The sequence below is a fragment of the Globicephala melas genome, chromosome 15 (genome assembly GCF_963455315.2).
Source record: "Globicephala melas chromosome 15, mGloMel1.2, whole genome shotgun sequence".
NCBI classification, from domain to species: domain Eukaryota; kingdom Metazoa; phylum Chordata; class Mammalia; order Artiodactyla; family Delphinidae; genus Globicephala; species Globicephala melas.
In genome coordinates, this window is record NC_083328.1 from 81,608,501 (window position 1) to 81,620,513 (window position 12,013).

General features: G+C 50.0%; 1 pseudogene; it reads left to right on the plus strand.

Annotated features, from left to right (window-relative positions):
• The window catches only part of LOC115844500 (ester hydrolase C11orf54 homolog), a 35,037-nt pseudogene extending 23,616 nt beyond the window's left edge, over nucleotides 1-11,421 (plus strand).
• The last annotated feature ends 592 nt before the right edge of the window (nucleotides 11,422-12,013 follow it).

The window sequence follows — 12,013 nt, forward strand, 5'->3', positions numbered from 1 at the left end:
GAGGTGGATACAAGTCTCGTCCCATTTGAGATCCTAGGGAATGCGCCCAGGTGTGTGGAGTGACTCCCCCAGGACAGCACAGCTGGGAAGAGGCAAAAGTGGAGGCAAAGCTGGCATCAGTCTTACTCTGTCCATTTTACTGTTGAGGAAACTGAGACCCAGAATGGGGAAGTGACTTGCTCAAAGTCACACAGCAAGTGAGTGGCTGAGATGGGCTCAGAGTTCCTGTTTCCTGACTCCCAGTTTTCTGTCTCCCCCAGGGGTCCCACAGGCCCCCGGGCAGCAGACCGGGTAGAGCATGTGGACGGCCTCCACCATGGCCACCAAGGGTCCCTTCTGAAACCTGCCTCCGCTAAGGTGGTTAGAAACCCTCCCCGGGTGGGGATCCTGCCCCGCAGTGGGCGGTCCTATCCGGCCCATGGTTCGCAGTGACCCCCTCCACCAGGGCACCCCACCTGCCCCACCATGACCCCCAAGAACTGCAGGGCTCCTGGGGTGGGCTGTGGAGAGCACAGCCTGGTGCTTTGCTTGAAGCTTTAAAAAAAGATTCCATTCAAGGTGGATTCTGTCCTCTTGGAAGGAGAGAATCCACCTTCTAGTGGGAGAAGCAGATCGTTGCTGTGGCTACTTCCCATGAGGAAGTCGTGAAAACAGAGCAGGAAGCTGGGCTGGGGGGAGGGGTCGGGGAATCTTGAGGTGACGGGGCAGGGAAGGCCTCTCTAGGGAGGTGACATTGAGATAAAACCTGAACAATGATCCGGAGGTGGCCATGAAAATATCGAAGAGCTCCAGGCAGAGAGGACAGCAAGTGCAAAGGCCCTGAGGTAGGAATGAGCTTGTCTTACTGAAGAATCCATAAAGTCAGTGAATGAGGGGGTGGGTGGTCAGAAATGGAGTCAAAGAGATAGACCTTCTTAGATAGAGAAAATAACCTATCAGTGATGTCCTCCACCACCCAAATATCCAGGGTGCGGGGGGAAGGGGACTTAGGTTTATGGCAGGTACATCACGTGACACATACGGCATTTCGTGCTGCTCTTGTATTAACTGGTGAGGTGAGAACTCCCATCACCCCCATTTAGCAGAAGAAGAGCCTGAGGGTCCAGGAAGTGGGAGGCCCGTGGAGCTATCGCTGGCCAGGCTGGCTGCTGATGGGGCCTGTGGGCTGAAGGAGGCTCTTTGCTGAAAATGCAAAGTCCAGGGGAGCTTGCTCGCCCGGCGTCTCAGCTTTCCTCTGTATCACAACGTAGTTCCACTTTTCCTATTTCCAGCCAAACGTTTTGGAAACTCTGGGAGGTGTCAACCCATACAGGCTCCAGAGGCTTCTGGGACTGCTTGTGCAAAACTGGTGGGGGGCGGGGAATGATATCTGCCAACCTTTCCTCGCTCAGACATGGGGCGTTGCGACTCTCCCCCTCAAGGGAGAGGGGATCTGGGGATGTGGAAAGCACCTCTCTGGGTGCCGGCTTTCCGGAGAGTCTGAAACACAGCGTCCCACGGTAAGGAGCTGAAGGAAGCAGGCGCTGTTTTGGCAACGTGTACGGATCACTCACAACTGGTTTGATGGGCGATGGCGCCCGGGAGGCCCAGGAGCCCTGGCACCCAGCCTGAGGACGGCTCCTTGCATGTTTGCTGGGGGCGTGTAACCCATGGAAGCTGCGTCCGGCATCTCCCGGGGGCTCCCCTGTGCTTGGCCCAGGTGTGACGGGACCCAGATCGACCTGTGCCGGGTGGGAAGCCGGGATGGGCACGTGAAAAGATCTGGTCTTCTGTTCACAAATATTTCTTGGTACTTCCTTTGTCCCAGAACCTATCAGCACCAGGATGCGGCCACAGGCAGGACTGATGGAGTCTTTTCTCCCGAAGCTAGTGTTCTACTGGGAGAGCCACAGGCCATATAAAGAAACAAATAAAAATACGCTACCCAGGAGTGACACGTGATGGGAGGGGATGAGGTGACCCGTGGAGAAAGGGGGGTCATGGAAGACCACTCTGAGGAGGTGGCCTTTGTGGGGAGACCTGAATCGAGAGGGAAGACCCCCCCCCACTGGGGAAGGACAGAATGACACAGGGCCTCATGCACCCAGTTGATGCTATCTGTCAGCTGTGCCCCCGCCTTGAGGCCCATTTCACAGATCAGTAAGCTGAGGCACAGAGAACCAAAGTAACTTGCCAAGGATATAGAGGCAAGAAGTTGAACCGAAGCCCCCTGGCTCCAGGGCCCACACAGAGAACCAGTAGGCTGCACAGCCTCCCGAAGATATCTGGGGACACAGGGTCCTGCCCAGGATTCCCACCGTAGCCTGCGGCTCCGAATCAAGTCCCTGTGCGCGTCTGAAGACCACGTGGGGGCGGGTGCTGGGCAGCACCAGCCTGATCGATGGAAAGCTGGCCCTACCCCCTCCCTCGTGCCATGTGTCCCCCCACTTCTGGGTGCTCTCAGTGGGGACCTCGAGCAGGTTCAGAGGGGAGGCTGCTAGTTACAGCTCCCCACAGTAAGTGTGGCAGAGGGCTGAGTATTTTGTTTCCAATCTGCCAGAGACCTGGAGGTAACCCCTTGGTGCCCAGGCCTGGCTATGCACGGGTCACGTGCTCTGATGTCACTGCGGCGTCAAATCGCTAGAAAGCTTTTTAAACACTCTCATCATGAATGGGTAACAAGGTCCCGAGGTGAGATGTGCGAAGCTAGCGTCCCTGCACAGCATCCGTCATCCACTGGCCTCCAGAGTCTGGCCGCACTGGTCCCCTCCAGCAGCCTGAGAGCCACCAGCCGGTCTCACCAGTGGCATCTGGGAACGAGAGTGCTGGGCTGAGGCTCTGTTCCTAAATGTCTCCAAAGCCCCGGGCCTCTGGCTCCCAGAGGGGTGTGAGCTCTGTGCTTCTGGGAAAAGGCAGGGAGCGATGCCCCGCTGCTTGCTCTGGCCGCGGACTCTATGCTGGTCTTTGCGAGACCCGGTGGACAGGCACAGCTACCATGGGGCTGGCTGACCCGATTCAAGTGATTCCATCAACTTCCGGCCCTTAAGCAGCTGTCCACCATCCAACCATTACTACGTTCCCAGCCCCTGCGCCTTGCCTCCAGCTCAGTCTCACATCAGAACTGCCCCTTCTCCCGGGAACACGCCTCTGGATGGCCCACCCACCCACGCGGGAGGGAGGGGTGGGTCCGACCGCTTGCCCCAGCCCAGCCAGCCCCAAACGTCTCTTCCCTGGAGCCGGGCGGCCAAAGCAGCCTCAGGACTGGAGGGCACGGTCAGCCCCTGGCCGGAGAGGGTGGACGGCTCCTGGCGGCCCAATGGAGCAGAAACATGAGAAAATGAAGTGCATTGCACTAAACTTCAGGCAGGAAAAGCATTGACTCATCCCCCTGCCCCCAGCCAATTTTTTTTTTTCCCCCAAAAAGCAACCACTGAACTTTTTCTACTTTCAGTCCCCAAACGAATTCAATCATGTATTGGGTTTGGGTTTTATTGGGAGACGGACCCCAGTCGTGCTTTGTTTTCTCACTTAGGTTCTCAGTGATCTCATCAACCAAGTTGGGGTGTCCTCAGGGCTGGGACCTCGTGGTCCTCCTCTCTTTGCCCCAAGTCCCTCTCTGTTTCAGAAACAGTCAAAAGTAATCCTCCAGCATGAGCTCCCGGGAGGCTTGGGGCTAACAGGAGTTTGACTGGGTCTTGGCACCAACGCTGTGGATACTTCATTTTAAAATAATTAATTAATTAAGTATTTTTGGCTGCGTTGGGTCTTCGTTGCTGTGTGCAGGCTTTCCCTAGTTGCGGTGAGCTGGGGCTACTCTTCGTTGCGGTGCACGGGCTTCTCATTGCGGTGGCTTCTCTTGTTGCGGAGCACGGGCTCTAGGTGTGCGGGCTTCAGTAGTGTAGCACGCAGGCTCAGTAGTTGTGGCTTGCGGGCTCTAGAGTGCAGGCTCAGTAGTTGTGGCACATGGGCTTAGTTGTTCCACGGCATGTGGGATCTTCCCGGACCAGGGATTGAACCCGCATCCTCTGCATTGGTAGGCAGATTCTTAACCACTGTGTCACCAGGGAAGTCCCGTGGCTGCTTCCTTTTAACATGGGAATGTTATAAAGTCAGTGGCAGCAGGACCCCCAGGCCCAGGTCCTCTGGAATGTCTTGCTGTAAATCAACACTGGTGTCTTTGGCCACACGTGTCCCTAGAGGATGTTCCAGAGCTTGACCCTGTGTGAGAGCCATTACCTTGAACACGGAACACAGGACGGTGTGTGGCAAGGGTGGAAATGGTTGACTGTCTGGGACTACAGAGGCCGCAGGCTAAAATATCACCAAAAAAGGCACCGAAGTGCCCGGAACCACCTCAGTAAAGGGTGCTGGGAGGGTCTGCAGGTTCCAGCACCCTGGGCAGAGGGGTGAACTCAGGCTCACCGCCCAGATGGGAGTGGTGCTGTGTGGTGTTTAGAACACAGAGTACTCTCCAGAACTCTTGCCTTAGGCTTCCACAGCTCTTGTAAGTTTATAAGAATAAATACAAACATGCTAGTCGAAAGATAAAGAAATAAAATAAATGTTATGAAGTCATTTTGAAGGACGGAGGGGAAAAGCTGCAAAGGGACACGTCCATTCTTTATAAGACACTTTATGATCACCTCCTTTCTGAAATGTCTACCGGAAATACGTTATATGAGGATGCAAAGCTGTTTGTTCAAGTTATCACTGCAGCTGAAAAACATAGTATTTTTCCCACTTTTTTTTTTTTTTTAACTCTCATCACTAAGAAAATTGAAGTAGAAAATCCAGCAGACAATTATGCTTCGTGGAGTGGTGTCACGTCTGCAGGCTTCTCCGATGCTCACGGTGGCCTCTAATTAGATTCGGGGTTCTCTATATGTGGGGGCCTCAGTCTAACGCAATTTGAAAGCTAATCATGCTTAATTAGGTTGTACTATTAGGAAACAGCCAAGCAAACGGAAGAATTGTGAGTCATGCTTGGGAAACTTACAAAAGCAATATCACAAAACACACTGTTACTACCGGAGAGAAGCGCAAAAGTCACTCGCCTTCTGTTTGAACGACTGGATACGCAACCATGCTGGAGAGGCACTGAGGGTCGTCCCTTCTCTAGGGGGCCAAGTTCTCAAGGTGTACTGGCTACATCTGGCTGCCTCCTCTCAGAATGGAGGGGACTTTGTTTCAGGAAGTGATCTGGAGAAATTTCTTGTGCTTTGCTGCAAGATGTGAAACAGACACCTTTATGCCTCATTTTATTGGGGCACGTGGTTCAAAAGCAGCTGAAACCCGGGGTAGAGGGAGGCTGTCACTGTGCTGATACGTCCACGTGTCATGGTTTAAGGACCTGCAAGAAAGTAGCTGAAAGACATGTGCCTTGTAGACGGCACAAGTCCAAGCTCAAGGTTAATTCACCTCCGGACAGTTGGGAAAGCTCCGAGGCCTGGAGAGGAAACCTCTTGTGTTTCCAGCTCTCTGAATTTATATCACCAGGTTCATCTTCACAGAAGTGAAAAGAGGTTCTCAATTCCCCACCTGTTGATAAGAGCATAAGGATTCCAGTTCAGCCATTAGATCAATTTCTGACCAAGGATGCTAAAAGAGAGCTTCCACTCACCTCCTCTGTGCTTTTATTTTTCATTGGCAAAGTGAGTGTCAGAAAAATGAATGAACACATCACTCCTCATATATTCATTGCCAGGCACTGGGATTAAAATAATGAATAAGACATGTTCCTGTCTTCAAAGAGCAGGGATCCTTTAGAAAGCAGAGCCTGAGGCAAGGATTAGGTGACTTCTGATGTACTGGGGAGGAGCAAGCCCAGGGCAGTGGAGGTGATGGAGAGGGAGGTGAGGTGGTGAGGGAGGATTTGATGGGCGGTGTTGCAGGGCACTGGCTGCCACACCCAAAGTGCTGAGGAGGGACAGAGTGGGCTGCCCGGCAGGTGTGTTCACCCAACACACGAACTTCCCTGGAAGGGCTTCAAGGAGGAACCGCATCTCCAAGAAGTCACGGGAGAGAGAAAGGAGAAGGCGTTCTGCCCGGCTCAGGGAATCCCCCCTAACACACTTCCTCCCCAGGCACCTCATCCAGCCCCTCTGTGCTGCTAGAAAAGCCAGGGTCCCCTCTGTGTGGTATCTCACGTATGGAAGTGGAGGTGTGGGGTGGTGTCATCCAAGAGGGAAGGAAGGGGCACCTGGGAGAATCTGAGAAGGGACACGAAGCTTGTGACCCAACACAGGGAGACAGACAAGTGAAGACACAGGTGCATGTGTCCGAGGGGTTGTGGAGAGGGGGCATCTCACAGTCTGCGAGGTTCAGACAGACCTTATTCCAGGAGGAAGGAACATGTATCCCGACACTGGAAAGATGAGTGGGATTTGGCCAGGGGAAGGATGGGGCAGGGACAGTGTTCCAGGCAGCAGGTCCAGGTAGGCAAAAGTAGGTAGGCTGGAAGGTGCAGGGGGAGACTGAAGCAGGAAGAAGGCTAGGATGAGCCTGGAGAAGTGGGGACCACGAGCCAGACCACGCCCGGCCTCGTCAGTGTGGGAGGGGCTTGGGTTTTGCCCCCAGCAGTGGGGAGCTCCCCTCCAAGCAGCCGGGGCCCTGGCCCTTGGCTCTCAGCACCGGGAATCTGTTTCTCTTTTACATTTCTGGCTTTGCTCTCCTTCCCTCTGGGCTGGGAGCTCAGGGGAATTTAGAGCAGCTGTCTCCAGACACCAGGGGTGAGAAAGTCCAGTCTTCCCCATGCTAGCCTCATAACAAGTCACCGTCACACCTCGCCGGCCTTGGGGGACATCAGCACTGTGCCAAGAGCTGGCAGCCTCGCTCGTCTGCTGGCCCAGGATCAGCAAAAATGAGGGCAGGGAAGCAGGTGTGGACAGGGCTGGAGGCGTGGGCGGCCGGCTCTGCTGTCCTGCCTGGTTGGCTAAGGAGGACCCATGATGTGAGGCCAGCTCAGCCTCTGGTGAGGGACCTGGGGATGTGGCTTTGGTGGGTCCTGTCGTCTCTCTTAGGTCCCCTCTGGAGTTAGCTGAGCACAGATCCACTTGGTTGCTATGGTTCAGAGATGCCCACCAGAATTTCCCTCCTCTCTTCCTGGGTATTGGATGAGGGATGGGCGTGTGACCCACCCTGGACCAATCAGAAGTCTGAGATCGAGGCTCTGAGATGTTGCATAAATGAAGCTCAGTCTCTGGGTGTGGTGGGCAGAATAATGGCCCCCAGAGAAGCCCAAGTCCTAATCTCTGGAACCTATGAATATGTCACCTTATGTAGCAAAAGGGACTTTGCGGACGTGATGAAGAATCTTAAGATGGGAAAATTAACCTGGATTGTCTGAATGGGCCCCATGTATTCATAGAGGTCCTTATAAGAGGGAGGCAGGAGGATGAGAGAGAGAGAATGTGAGGCCAGAAGCAGAGGTTGGAGTGATGACTTTGCTGCCTTTGAAGATAGAGGAAGCGGCCACAAGCCAAGGAATGCATCAGCCTCTAGAAACTGGAAAAGGCAAAGAAGCAGATTCTCCCCTAGAGCCTCGGGGAAGGAAGACAGCCCTGATACACCTGAATTTTGGTCCAGTAAGAACCACTGCAGAATTCTGACCTCCTGAACTCTACGAGAATAAATCCATGCTGTTCTAAGCCACTCAGATTGCGGCAACTTGTTAGAGCAGCAAAGGGCACTGAACACGCCGGGCACATGGGTCCTTGCTGTCGGAGCGCCTTCATTTCAGAACAATGTCACGCTCCCCTCGTCAGAGATGTGGGGCTTGACATCGCTTGTAGGAACCTGGGGGCGATGCCCTCTGCGTTGCCCCTGGCTTGTGGGCTTCCCTGCAGCCAAGCGTCTACACTACCTGATTCTCCCTCCAGATCGGCCTCCTGGGGCTGCAGAGTATTCGTGCTCCACTCTCCTCACTACAAAATAACTGACGGCTGCTGGGGGATTAGCCTTGGGTTTCCTCGTCCACAGTGGTTGAAGTTTCCCCGAGTTCGGAATCAGCCGTTACCCTGACGGCACTTTTGGTGGGCCGCTCTTTTCTGCTGTGTGACTGTGACCTGGCGGGTGGCCTTCCTCCCTCCTCCCCTCCCTCCTTTCTTCTCCCTGTGAACACACACAAAGTGCACCCTGATGAATTTTCACACGTGCACACACCTGTGTCGTCACCACCCAGGTTACTCAGACCATTTCTAGCACGTCTTCTGTTTAAGCCCCCAAAGGTAACCTCTGTCCTGACTTCTATCACTGGATCTGTGTTGCCTGTTTTTTTTTTTTTTTTTTTTTTGCGGTACGCGGGCCTCTCACTGTTGTGGCCTCTCCCTTTGCGGAGCACAGGCTCCGGACGCGCAGGCCCAGCGGCCATGGCTCACAGGCCCAGCCGCTCCGTGGCATGTGAGATCTTCCCAGACTGGGGCACGAACCCGCGTCCCCTGCATCGGCAGGCGGACTCTCAACCACTGTGCCACCAGGGAAGCCCTGTGTTGCCTGTTCTTGATCGTCACATAAAGTGAGTTGAGTTGGGAAAACTGACTCTTGTAAAATGTGCATCTGGTTTCTTCCACTGGGAGATCCATCAGTGTCTTGTGGACCAGTAGTTCCTGCATCACTGCTGGGTAGTGTTCACTGTGTGGATGTATCACAGTTTGTCCATTCTCCTGTGGATGCACGTTTGGGTTCTTTCCAGATTTGGGCTACAATGAATAAAGCTGCTTCCAACATTCATGTGCAGGTCTTTGTCTGGACATTTGCCCTCTTTTCTGTTAGGGTGTTTCTAGGAATGGAATTGCTGGGTCGTAGGGTAGTTGTATATTTGGTCTGAATTCTTTTTTGATTACTCTCTTGCTGGTTGGATCTCACTGTCAAAAAATTGACTCCAGTTCTCTTTCCAAAACTCTCCCAAGGAGTTCTCCAGGCATGTGTGTCCTCTTGTGTGTGGAGCATCTAGCCACTGTGTTGATTTGAACATCTTGCCTACATGTAACGTTTCCAGGTCACATCCACGGCCCGTCTGGAATTTGTGGAAGTTGTTTTCTGGTGCAACGTGTTTCTGTGGAAAAGTCAGATCAGCTCAAATATTTCCCTCCTTTACCCTGATCTGTTTTCCTGCTTCAATGTTTGAAGAAGTCTTTCTCTGTCTTTGGAATTCAATTGTTCAATTACAGCATATCTCAGTGTTGGGCATTTTAAAGAAAAGTTTCTTGGAACATATGAGTGTTTTAAGTATAAAGTTTCAGAGGTTTTTCTTCATTTCAGGGAAAGTTTCCTGCTTCATGTCTTTGAATACATTGTCACTGTTGGGCTTTGTAATCCAGGGACACCCCCAAACGCTTATATCGCGTCTCCTGCGACAGGCCTCCACCTCTGTTAGCTTCCCTCAGCTTTGATCTCTTTGCCCTTTTCATGTGTATTCATTTCATCTCATGCCTTTTCTCTCTGTTAATATTTGATTTCCAGCTGTATCTGTTGTGTTCTCTGTCATTTAAAATTTTATTTCTTAGTTATGTAAAAATTTTTTTAAAAAGTCTGTTCCCTTTGGTCAGTTTATATCTTAAATAGGATTTGAAAATCATTTTGTCTTCCAGCATTTGTTTTACTGAATGCATAATGTTTATTAAGTTTTTCTAGAGGGTGAAGCAACGGAGAGAAATTCTCTTCTGTTTCTGGAGACATATTTTCTTCTTGGTTGGGCTCTTTTTTTTTAATACATTTATTTATTTTTTATTTATTTATTTTTGGCTGCATTGGGTCTTCATTGCTGCACACGGACTGTCTCTAGTTGCAGTGAGCTGGAGTTACTTTTCGTTGTGATGTGTGAGCTTCTTATTGCAGTGGCTTCTTTCATTGTGGAGCACAGGATCTAGGCGTGCAGGTTTCATTAGTTGTGGCACGTGGGCTCAGTAGTTATGACCCACGGGCTCTAGAGTGCAGGCTCAGTAGTTGTAGTGCACGGGCTTAGGTGCTCCGCGGCATGTGGGATCTTCCCGGACCAGGGCTTGAACCCGTGTCCCCTGCATTGACAGGTGGATTCTTAACCACTGCGCCACCAGGGAAACCCTGGACTCTTTTTTAAAAATACCTCTTTTCGGCAGAAGGGGAGAGGCAGCACATCGAAAGGAGGGCCTCTGGAGTGTGGAGTTCCGGAGTTTGGAGTTCTGCAGAAGGGGCTAACGGATACCTTTGCTGATGTCCAGGTCTCTGTAGTGGATTGCCCTAATTTGACTAAGGAGCCATTTACCTTTCCCGTAAAAGGTATCTGTGGGAAAACTAGAATTGCAGAAGTAGGAGGTGTGCCTTACTTATTGCCTCTTATAAATAAAAAAAAATTATGATCTAAATAAAATCGCAGGAGAAATCCAGCTTCCTGGAGCTTTTGTTCTTGGAGCAGAAGCAGGCCCATTTCCGACTCTTGGATTCAATTCTGAGTTTATGCCAGTTGTTCACACGGAAAGTGAACACAAACCTCCTGTGAATGGACGTTACTTTGCTCATGTTAACTCTGCAGATGGAGGGTGCCTACTAGGGAAATACAGTGAGAAATATCACGATTTGGGGTTTGCATTACTGGCTAATCTTTTTGCCAGTGAAGGCCAACCTGGAAAGGTGATTTTGTTTTAAGAATGCAGTATTCTCCAAAAGTTCTCAGATAGCTAAAACTTTGAATGCTTACTGCAACTACTGTAGTTTTCTTCAGAAAATCCAAAGCTACCCAAGTCCCAAACCTCTTTAAATAACCCAGTTATAAAAGATTCAGAAAATACTACAGGCAGAGTGAGAGTCTCATTTAAAACTAAGGTTAAGAATAATACGTTGGGCTTCCCTGGTGGCTCAGTGGTTAAGAATCCGCCTGCCAATGCAGGGGGACATGGGTTTGAGTCCTGGTCTGGGAAGATCCCACATGCCGTGGAGCAACTAAACCCATGTGCCACAACTATTGAGGCCCACGCGCCTAGAGCCTGTGCTCCACAACGAGAGGAGCCACTGCAATGAGAAGCCCGCGCACTGCAACAAAGAGTAGCCCCTGCTCGCTGCAACTAGAGAAAGCCCACATGCAGCAATGAAGACCCAATGCAAACAAAAATTAAAATAAAAAGATTTTTTATTAAATAAAATAAAAAAATTAAAATTAAAGAAAATTTTTTTTAAGTAAAATAAAAATTTTTTTAAATAAAAAAAAATAAAAAAATTAAATAAAAAAAATATTTAGTAAGCGATAGCATTTTTCCAAGGAACTAAAAGGTCATTGAGGTGAAAGCCAAAAGAAGAACTGGAAAACTTAACTTCGTGACTTGTATAAGACAGACTCTTGAAAAACATTATGGAGATAAGCCTGTAGGAATGAGAGGTACTTTCGTGATTCAGAAAGGAAAAGTGAAGACTCACATTATGCCGGCAGAATTTTCTTCCTGCCCATTGAACTCTGATGCTCTATCACATTGATAAACCAATAGAGACCCATTCATTTAGGTGAGATTAAATCAACAGATACTCGTTTGACTGATTAACTCATTAATTGATACTAACATAAAGCCTAATAGAAATGATCTCACTACTTAAGCTCTATTTTTTTTGGCCTTTGAAATGAAAGGTATGTCGACACTGTGCTCTGTATTACTTCACAGATCTATCTGAAAGGGATTATCGGGAACAAAGACACATGATGGAGATGTTTTTCATTCTTTTTATTCTAAAAATAAATCTTATGTTTATAATTAAATATAAACACGATTAAGAATCAAGTGATTATTAATAAACCTACCTAAGGAGACAAAAGACCTGTATGCAGAAAACTATAAGACACTGATGAAGGAAATTAAAGGTGATACAAACAGAGAGATATACCATGTTCTTGGATTGGAACAATCAACATTGTGAAAATGACTATCATTGACAATAGCCAGGACATGGAAACAACCTAAGTGTCCATCGACAGATGAATGGATAAAGAAGGTGTGGCACATATATACAACAGAATATTACTCAGCTATAAAATGAAACGAAATTGAGTTATTTGTAGTGAGGTAGATGGACC